Source organism: Saccostrea cucullata, unplaced genomic scaffold, assembly GCF_032062105.1.
Source record: "Saccostrea cucullata isolate Sc308-1 unplaced genomic scaffold, CSIRO_AGI_Scuc_v1 ctg105, whole genome shotgun sequence".
Lineage (NCBI taxonomy): Eukaryota > Metazoa > Mollusca > Bivalvia > Ostreida > Ostreidae > Saccostrea > Saccostrea cuccullata.
The window spans coordinates 74826-85986 of NW_026919155.1; positions in this window are offsets into that span (position 1 = coordinate 74826).

Sequence of the window (11161 nt, forward strand, 5' to 3'; positions counted from 1 at the left end):
ATTGGAATTTTCTTATTTCTCTTTCTCTTAAATTGCAAATCCAAAGGGGGGGGGGTTGCAACCCCCGTAACCCCCCCCCTCTGGATCCGCCACTGCAGTCACTGTCTCTAAATATACAATGTATTTCTGTCTTAGTCCATGCTATCGGACTGACTCTGCATCACGTAATAATCCCACATTTTCTCCGTAAACAGCATTCTTTCTTGTAAAGTGGGGTAATAAATTGTGTTTTTTTGTTTTGTTTTGGTTTTTTTTTTTTTTTTGGTTGAGCGATTATTCTGGGGGTTTTACGCCAGCGATTTTTTCGTATTGTAAGGTTACACATAACAGAGAAATGAGCCCTGGGGTTCAATATCAAGGGGGTGGGGGGGGGGGTCTTGTCCACACGTACGTTTTTCTAAAAATTAAGACAAGAAACATATATTGACGCAAGCGTCAAAAATCGGCCGCAAACCAATTAATTGTTCCTTTTATGGTCCCTCTAGATCCGCCACTACATTTCTTCTCTTTGAGTTGTAGCGGGAAAATTCTTGGCACATTGTAAAACGTGCATTATCCTCGTCTGCTAAGGGCCAAATCTTGTAATATTCTGTAGCCTGCTAAGTCTTTTAATGAATTAACATTTAAACATATGTTTCAAAATGTTTATATGTGTACATATGTACACGTCATTTTAAAATAAATACGTACAACAAATCCCGTTTGAATAGAGAAAGTAAAATTGCGTAATATACATAACGCGGTCTTTGCTTTAGACTACGCCCAACACATGTCCTAATTTTCTCCGCACCTCAAACATGTCTAAGTTCATAAATAGGATTGGATGAAATATTTACCTCATTCTTCGTAAGAATTTTTAATTTTATGTTTATGGTGCGTTCTTCTTTAACCTTAAGACGCTGTTTTTAATATACTACTATATTAATGTTAAATATTTTTTATTTAAATTGTTTTAACTCCGCAGAAACGCACAGCGACTTCGGACTTTCATATCATAGAGCCGCCTCCTGGCTAGTAATTAGTTGACGATACAAAAATATATGTACTCCTGATATATGTAATCTATTTAATATTTAAGAATCTATAATATAAATTGATATATTTTTTGCTGATCAAAAATCCATTAATTATTTAAATTTACGTCTAATATATATAACACTTTTTCTTGCATTGTAATTTAATCAAATGACCCATTTGATATAATTATATTGAATTATTTCTTGATAGTAAATACATAATATAGGGGAGTAATCAAATGTTGAACCCGCTTTTGATTGGCTCGTTTGGATCTTGAATCTCGAAACTCGAATTTTGAATCTCGAATTTTGAATTTTGAATCCCAAATTTCGAATGTCGTATTTGGAAACTCGAATCTCGAATGTACGAAAGCCCAGAAGGCTCATTCGAGATTCGAGTTTCCAAATACGAGATTCGAAATTCGAGATTCGAAATTCGAGATTCAAAATTCGAGATTCAAGATCCAAACGAACCAATCAAAAGCGGGTTCAACATATGATTATTTCCCTTTATTATGTTTTTACTATCAAGAAATGATTTAATATAATTATATTAAATGGGTCATTTCATTAAATTACAATGCAAGAAAAAGTGTTATATATATTAGAGGGAAATTTAAATAATTAATGGATTTTTGATCCGCAATGAATATTTCAATTTATATTATAGATTCTTAAATATTAAATAGATTACATATATTAGGAGTATATAATTATATTTTTGTATTGATGACAAATTACCGGCCGCCAGGAGATAGTCGGTTATATGATATGAAAGTTCGAAGTCGCTGTGCGTTTCTGCGGAGTTAAAACAATTTAAATAAAAGATGTTTAACATTAATATAATAGTATATTAAAAAGACGGTCTTAAGGTTAAAGAAAAACGCACAATAAACATAAAATTAAAAATTCTTAAGAAGAATGAGGTAAATAATTCATCCAATACTGACTTAGAAATTTAGGTATGTTTGAAGTGCGGAGAAAATTAAGACATGTGTTGGGCGTAGTCTAAATCAAAGACCGCGTTATGTATATTGCACAATTTTACTTTCTCTATTCAAACGGGATTTGTTGTACGTATTTATTTTAAAATGACGTGTACATATGTACACATATAAACATTTTGAAAAATATGGTTAAATGTAAATTCATTAAAAGACTTAGCAGGCTACAAAATATTACAAGATTTGGCCCTTAGCAGACGAGGATAATGCACGTTTTACAATGTGCCAAGAATTTTCCCGCTACAACTCAAAGAGAGGAAATGAAGTGGCGGATCTAGAGGGAGTTTAGTTTTTTCCTCTAAGAGAGAGCAAGGATACCAACATATTTGCTGCATTTTTATTAAATTAAACTACACTGCATATTTAATTTTAGTTTTAAACTTTTAATGTAAATGCCATACAGGCCCACGGTTCAAAAGTTGTTGACGCAGAGTACCAGGGGTTAATACTGAACATGCATTATATAATTAAGAAAATCATGCAATGTAGAGCACAAGCTTTTAATATCACGAGGATATATATTAAAAGATAAATATAAGATATTTTAAAAACAGACCACCATAGTCTTTAGTTGCTTCATAAAAGGAACATTAATTGGTTTGCGGCCGCTTTTTGACGCTTACGTCAATACATGTTTCTTGTCTTAATTTTTAGAAAAACACAGGTACGTGTGGACAAGACCCCCCCCTTTGATATTGAACCCCGGGGCTTATTTCTCTGTTATGTGTAGCCTTACAATACGAAAAAAATCGCTGGCGTAAAACCCCCAGAATAATCGCTCAACCAAAAAAAAACAAAACAAAAAAACACTATTTATTACCCCACTTTACAAGAAAGAAAGCTGTTTACGGAAAAAATGTGGGATTATTACGTGATGCAGAGTCAGTCCGATAGCATGGACTAAGACAGAAATCAGTGGCAGATTTAAGGCACCCGGCGCGCGCCCCCTTAAAATTGTCCAAGTTAGCATAAAACATAGTTTGTCGAGAAAATGTTTTAAATGTCTACTCGGTAGACCTCATGTTTGCCCTACAAAACCTCTAGAATCCAAGAGCTTCCGGGGCCTTCGCCCCCTGGGCCCCCATCGGGGCTTTGCCCTGGACCCACTGGGGGCCTCAAGGCGGCACCCAGACCCCCTGCCTGAATCTGGCGCCCCCTAACTTCAATTCCTGGATCCGCCCCAAGAAATACATTGTATATGTAGAGACATGTGAATCGACATATAAAGTTAAAACAAAATAAATGCATTTAACACCAGTGGGGGTACAACGTAAACAGACTGGAGTGGCATATCCTTCTCTTATAATGTATAGTGGGTATTTGGGGGGGGGTGTTGAGCGATTATTCTGGGGATTTTACAATTTTTTGTTATTGTATACATGATGAATAAGTTTAATAAATAAAACTTGTGAAAAAAATGTCCAAGAAGCCCTAGGGTTTAATATCGAGGGGGGAGGGGGGGGGGTGGTACCTTTCACACTTCAAGTACCTGTGGTTTTCCTAACACAGGAAATGCATAAAAATTAAGTTTAGTAGACAATTCAAAAATATATATACTCCTGATATATGAAATCTATTTAATATTTAAGAATCTATAATATAAATAAAAATATTTTTTGCTGATCAAAATTCCATTAATTATTTAAATTTCCCTCTAATATATATAACACTTTTTCTTGCATTGTAATTTAATCAAATGACCCATTTGATATATTTATATTGAACTATTTATTGATAGTAAAAACATAATAAAGGGAAATAATCAAATGTTGAACCCGCTTTTGATTGGTTCGTTTGGATCTTGAATCTCGAAACTCGAATTTTGAATCTCGAATTTCGAATTTTGAATCTCGAATTTCGAATCTCGTATTTGGAAACTCGAATCTCGAATGTACGAAAGCCCAGAAGGCTCATTCGAGATTCAAGATTCGAAATACGAGATTCGAAATTCGAGATTCAAAATTCGAGTTTCGAAATTCAAGATCCAAACCAAACTAACCAATCAAAAGCGGGTTCAACTTTTGATTACTTCCCTTTGTTACGTTTTTATTGTCAAGAAATCGTTGAATATATTTATAACAAATGTATCATTTGCTAAAATGATAATGCAAGAAAAAATGTTTTATGTATTAAAACAAAATAAAATTAAAATTTGGATTACATTTTGAAAAATACATATATAATTTTATTTTTCTAATTTAACAAAATAGTAAATACGTATATATGGAATATTATATGGTCTTATCGTTGACTTTCGGAACAAGTAGGTCAACTAATTTTATTTCATCAGATCGTTGCTGATGGAGAATGTTGCATTTGATTATAATTAGATATGAAATGTTATGAGTCGTATCTACACTGCACAATAATTTAAGGGTATATATTTCATTACAATTATAAAGGGTACACTTGTGCAGTGAGACTTGACTGCCGAATCAAACTGTAGCGTTATATAAGGTTTGATAAGAGTATATTTTAGTCTTTGGTCATAAAGCTATGGTTAGAGACTAAAATATAACACCATAACGCTATATAGTTCTGCATCTAATTTAGACTCATCTACTATTTGATATAAGATAAAATAAATGCCGCATTTATTCTAATTCATATTGCCAAGCTGTATTGTAGATATAATTTTTAATTAATTCAAGAAATCAAAGCCTTAGATGAAGATAAGTAATTGAATACTTAATTTTTATGTATTTCCTCTATCAGGAAAACGAACGCGATTTTTTTTATCAATACTACGTCGTCTTTCATGTTTCAAGTCTTTCGGTGTGTTTGGAAAAATAGGCAAGCGGGGTGGATAGGGGTGGAGTTATTGTTAATCTTTAGACACTTGACACGTATTCATAACTTTATTTATATGTCATCAACCCCGTAAACAAAGTAGACAATACAAAAATATATATATTTCTGATATATGTATTCTATTTAATATTTAAGAAGCCATAATATAAATTGAAGTATATCTTGCTGATCAAAAATCCAATGATTATTTAAATTTCCTTCTAATATATATAACACTCTTTCTTGCATTGTAATTTAATTGAATGGCCTATTTGTTATTTATATATTAAACGATTTCTTGATAGTAAAATCATAATAAAGGGAAGTAATCAAATCTTGAACCCGCTTTTGATTGGTTAATCTGGATCTTGAATCTCGAAACTCGAATTTCGAATCTCGTATTTCGAACCTCGAATCTCGAATGAGCCTTTTGATTGGTTAATCTGGATCTTGAATCTCGAAACTCGAATTTCGAATCTCGAATTTTGAATCTCGTATTTCGAATCTTGAATCTCGAATGAGCCTTCTGGGCTTTCGTACGAATGAGCCTTCTGGGCTTTCGTACGAATGAGCCTTCTGGGCTTTCGTAGATATGCGTTTTAATTGAAAGAGAATATTTTAGTTAAATCATTAAGACTAAGTCATAGAAAGCGGTTTTTGTTTCTTTCCGAGCCCCAATGACATTATTTATTGAACGCCCCTCGTATTACCTAGGGTATGAATGTTGCCCAGCACATACACTTGAAGACGTTACATCATTACATTTCCGTCCTCTAAACCTTAAAGAAATAAATAGATGTAATGAACATTTAAAATAATACAATATATATACGAGGGTTGTCCCGTAAAATCGTGGACAAGTTGTCTAGTGTTAAAAATGAACATCGCTGCGTCCTGAAATTTTCACCATTATTTAGTACATATTTTAGTAATATACACAGCAAATTTCAGATAAATATATGCATAAATAAACAAATTATGTGATTTTATGCCATGTATTGTGTCACCTTACGGCGCATGGATTATAACGTCGAAGTGTCTAAAAAGCGTCACGTTTTATCTTTGCTGAAAATGAAGTTGGATGAGTCCGACTTAAATTTAGGAATTTCATTGATACACATTTTTTAGTCTCCATAAACAGTCGAAGAACCATCTGGCACCCTTATGCGATGTTCTGAAGATTTATCAGTAAGTTACGGACAATATTCTCACCATCATTCAACTAAGAGAAAATCTCATATTTGGCGGTCTACTGTGACAGCGTCTTTTGCTATTACATTTTAGGAGTTTCTCCGTATGTTTTGTACTCCCCAGGGACTCCATCAAAAAAGACTTCGCTAAGAAAAATTCTATTTCATTTGTATACTTAAGATATGGTGATATTTTTATAACCTTTTTTCTTCTATGTTCATTTCAAGTCTCTAAAGGTGTCATTACGACATTGAATTAAAACGGAACTGCTCTCTGGTGGGCCGTAACGTCATAAAACGTCGCCATTTCTCGTGTGTTGTGTTTACCACTTTCCCATTTCGAATGTTTTAGAAACTGCCAAAAATTAACCAAATGCCTTAAAATTTCAATCCAAATCTTATGTATTTAAAACTTTTATTTTGAATTCAAACTTGTGTATTCTTTAATAAAACCTTGGTTTTTTGTCCGTGCGCCGTAGGACAATACCCCGTGCACATTCAAGCATAAAATCTTTATTTTTGCCTATATTTTAACAAAAAAATTATCATGCACTTAAATTTGATAAATAAACATTTACTGAAACTTTCAGCTTAGTGCACCCATTACTTTTTGAGAAAAACGCTTTGTCCATGATTTTACGGGACAACCCTCGTAATATATTATATATTTAATATATCATATATATATATACTTTCAAAAAGTAGGTCACCCTCAACTAAAGATATGCTTACATGTATTTGTACAGATTATTTTTGTTATCAAAAAGATAATCAACGATTAAACTTCATTTTATTGATGACTCTTAAACATGAGTGAAATATCAATTAAGGGACTCCGATCCTCAGCCAGGAAGGACAACTCTTTAATTTATAACTTAAGACCAATTCTCTGTAATCACCAAAATATTTTGGCACGCATAGTTACAGATTTGAATTTTTATATCATAATTTAATACAGGTGTGTGAGTGATAGTAAAATCTAAAAATAGTTTTTGAATTGTAACCTTGGTTGCTATAGAAACGGGATATAAACTTTCTCATTTTTGTATATCATGAAAATCTGTACTTTTCATAAAAAAAACCATGTCTAGAAATGAACAGAGATATCTAAATTTGTTTTTATTGTTGTTATCCAATACTAGAGATTCAAACAACAATGTTTACAGTTCAAATTTAATCTTACACTCGTAAGTGGTCATGTTATGCATCGCAAAATGTCAAAAATATAGTAAATTTTGCTTAGTTTTTTTAAGACATAAAACAAAAAAATGCAGCCATGTACAAATTAAGCAATAATAAAACATGAAAGGTTGATATTTGATTATAATTAAACAATTAAAAAATTGGTGGGCAAATGATATGTGTTAAATAAATTCAAAGGTGAATATCCATTTTTTTCTGCATTTTGAAGCATTTTTTGCTTACCAATTACTTCCCTTTGATTACTCTCTCGCGTTTGGAGGTAAAATATGTAGGCACTTGTAATGGTAAATAAATAATTTGGTGAGAAAACTTAGCAAAGCGGGTCCGGGGTTAGAATTGGCAGTGTGGAAGAAGGAAAAAAAGCCAAGATAAGAAGACAAGAGGTAATTATAAATATTACAAATGCTAAGTATGCATACTTATTTCTCCATTTAATTGGCTTGCATGCATGTAACCTGAGATTCCTCTGCTTTGAAAATTGTGACACATGAAGGGGCCTCTGCCCTGACTCTCCCCGGTACATTTCACAATTGAAAAAATACATAAAAATACGTATAGATGGCAGAGCATGAAGACATACATCAGGTCAGACACAATCTCCTTATATTTATAAAACCAATTCCAGTACACTGAATTGATTTAAAAAAATATATAGATATCAAGGCCTATACTTCAAAGCAACTTTTTAATTTTTTTTCTTTTTATTCAGAAAAGAAAAATAATCGCAAGTAAATGACTACACGTGTATTAATATTTATACTAGGGAAGTTTTAAAAACAAAAGCAGAGATAATTTGAAATTTTTTTGGAGGGGGGGGGAGTTCTCCTTCAGTGGGTTTGAAAAATATGTCAAAATGGGATAATGATAATAGCTGATGTGAAATATATCCTAAATGAAATGCAAACTTTCAGTACCAAAAAGGGGGGAAGATTATATTTTTAATTTTTTTTTTCTTGCAAATCTACAATGCCTCAATGGAGAATCAATTCTCTAAAAGGCAAAATACAGAAAAATTGCCTGCAAAGGTCAATGCTTTCCATACAAATTTATGGGACTGAAAAAAATTATAGCCTAATATTTTGCACTGTAAATTTCTATCCCATGTGTTCATAGCATTATTGATCAAGTAGTTCTTGACCTGAATAGTTTTTGTAAGGATAATACATGACTTTCCTTTTGATCATGTTGACAGAAAGATAATTAATATATATACTGTATAATCCCTATTAACCGCCCCTGCCCCTAATAGCACCCCTTAGGTCTTTTTCAATTGTCAGGAAATAAGGGCCCCCTGTACAGTGATAAAAATCAATAAGAATGGTATAACATATATCAAAAAATTGAAGAAAATGAAAATGAAACTTGTCTATTACCCAATATCTCGGTGGAAAATTAAAAAATTAGCATAATTTAGGTGGATAATTTTCACTTTCGGTAAAGTTAGACATTATGTTAGTGGTTCCTTGTATTTATTTTTTTTTCAAAAGATTTTTTGAACTTAAATTTGACATAAATATCATAAAGAGAATACCAAATAACCGCCCCCTTTTTGCAAATTTCTTAGCGCCCGGGGCGGTTAATAGGGATTATACGGTACGTATTGATTTTTATTATAAAGTTAGTCAATTTTTATCTTGAATTTAGTGATTTTTAACATGATTAGATTCTTATTTTTTTTTATTGTTTTCAAAGGATTCACCAAAGAGGATGAAAAGGAAAAGGAACATAAGCAAATACACATGTAAATCATGGCTATAACAGAATTCGAATGAAACCTTGGAGTTAATTTTGGAAAAGACAATTTCAGAAATTGGGACAGCTAACCAGTTTCAAAAATCAAATCTAAATTGTTACAAAAACACATCACTACATGTAGTTATGGTCTGCTTATTTCTCATTTATTGATCAAAATGATTTTTTAAATCATTATAATATATGTATGTATCAAAGAAAATTTGTTTAACAGTTTAAGTTGAACAACTGTCAGATTGATGATTAAAAAAACACCTTTCTTGATTTAGGATATGCTTTTACATTTATGTATATATAGTAAAACTCAGTTATAGCGAAGTCACTGGGATCTTGAAATTACTTCGCTGTATCCGTAATTCTTTATATCCTTATAATGAAATCGTTAAATTAATTTACCTGGGGATCCAAGATAACTTCGCTATATCTGTACATTCGTAGTATCCGTGTTCGTACTAAACGAGTTTTATTTAATTCAGTTTGATGTTTGTCTTCACTTGAAGATATTGAAAATTGTATTTACTTCTGCAGGTAGAAAAAAGTCAACTTAAATAAATGACTGGAGATGCAACATCATGAAGTTTATAATGAAATCAGTAACGTGCAAAGCTGAATATTACAAAATCCCCAAACAACGGTGAAGCCTTGGAGATATGGCATTGACTTTTTTCATTATAAAGTACCAAGGTGTCCATTACTAATAATTTAGTTTCCCAAACAAGGAGCAATGTAGCTGGCTTGTCAGAGTGATTTTCCTGAAGATGAAATTGGAAATGAGAATATTCATGTGTGTCTCCATACTGGAAATTCACAAGATTCAACCATATTTCTAATCGACTCAGTGAGGTCATTATTTAAGGAAGCTCTTAACAGCACACTAAAGAGCTCTACTTGAAGGAGTAGTTGTATGCAGTAAGAGTGATCTGCCCTTAGAATTTGGATTAAAAAAAATGGTTGCTTACCTATTTCACAATTATTAAGGTTGAATAACCCTCTGACAAGAGAGATAACTTTCTTCAGACATTTTGTCATGAAATTCAGTAATGTCAGAGTTTACAAATTTCATTCAAAATGACCATTTTATAGTAAACTCAATCAAACTTATTCTGTGGTACAAATGTTGATTTCTAGTTTCTATTGCTAGTATATTTATTAATTATTTATAATAGTTTACTTAAAACATTTATATTTAGTTCCTTTAAACAGAGTAAATTGAGAAATCTCTATCTCTCATAATTCTTTTAATTGTACAGAAATTTCAGATGCGGTATTGTTTTTAAACATTAAATTAATATTTTGTTTCATTAAAAAATATTTTCAAGGGAAATAATGAAACGATAACTCTTGTTTATGGATGCTTGTTATTTTACATGCACAGAAAACAATTTGTTATTCTGATTTAAAAAGCAGCGCTTCAGTATGTTTTCTAATGGGAATTAGATAGGTATGATAGTAAATATTATTTTTATATAAACCTCATATTTCAAATTTAATTGTGAGATAAAAAATAATTAATCTTTCTATTTACCATATCAAATTTTCTTCACATCATGATTTGACATATTATTCATTTCTGAAAAAGTAAGCAACGCTGCACACTTCAAACTATTTTCCATTTGAATTTAATGCTATAGTTGTTGCTGAAAATCAATGTCTGGATTTAAAAAAAAAAGTCTTGAAATTTGGAGCAGAGGGATATTGCCCCTTAAAATATTTTTACTAGCATTATCTTAGACAAAGAATAAGTAATTGAATTAATATTCAAGTTAATTTTAAATTCCCAAAACTCAACAACAGTGTTTTCTGTTCCTTACCATTTATGTCACAATTATTAAAATATTTTTACTAGCATTATCTTAGGCGAAGAATAAGTATTGAAATTATTTTCAAATTTATTTTCCTAAAAGTCAACAATGGTGTTCTCTGTTCATGAATAATTCATAACATTTTTTGAGAAGAAATAGTGCAGGTACTTGTTGGAAATGAACTTATAGTCTCAATGTGCATACCTTTATATGATAATTTTTTCATTAATAAAAAGTCTGTAGATCACTTCTTGATACACATGTATTGTTTAGAGCTACTTTAAATTGCATATGATATGGTTTGCTAATTAAAATACATTGTAGCTGATAATTTTGATAGAGGTTCGAAAAAAAATTCACAAGCCAACAATTCTTGTCCAATACTTTATAGCATTTTGTGCTAT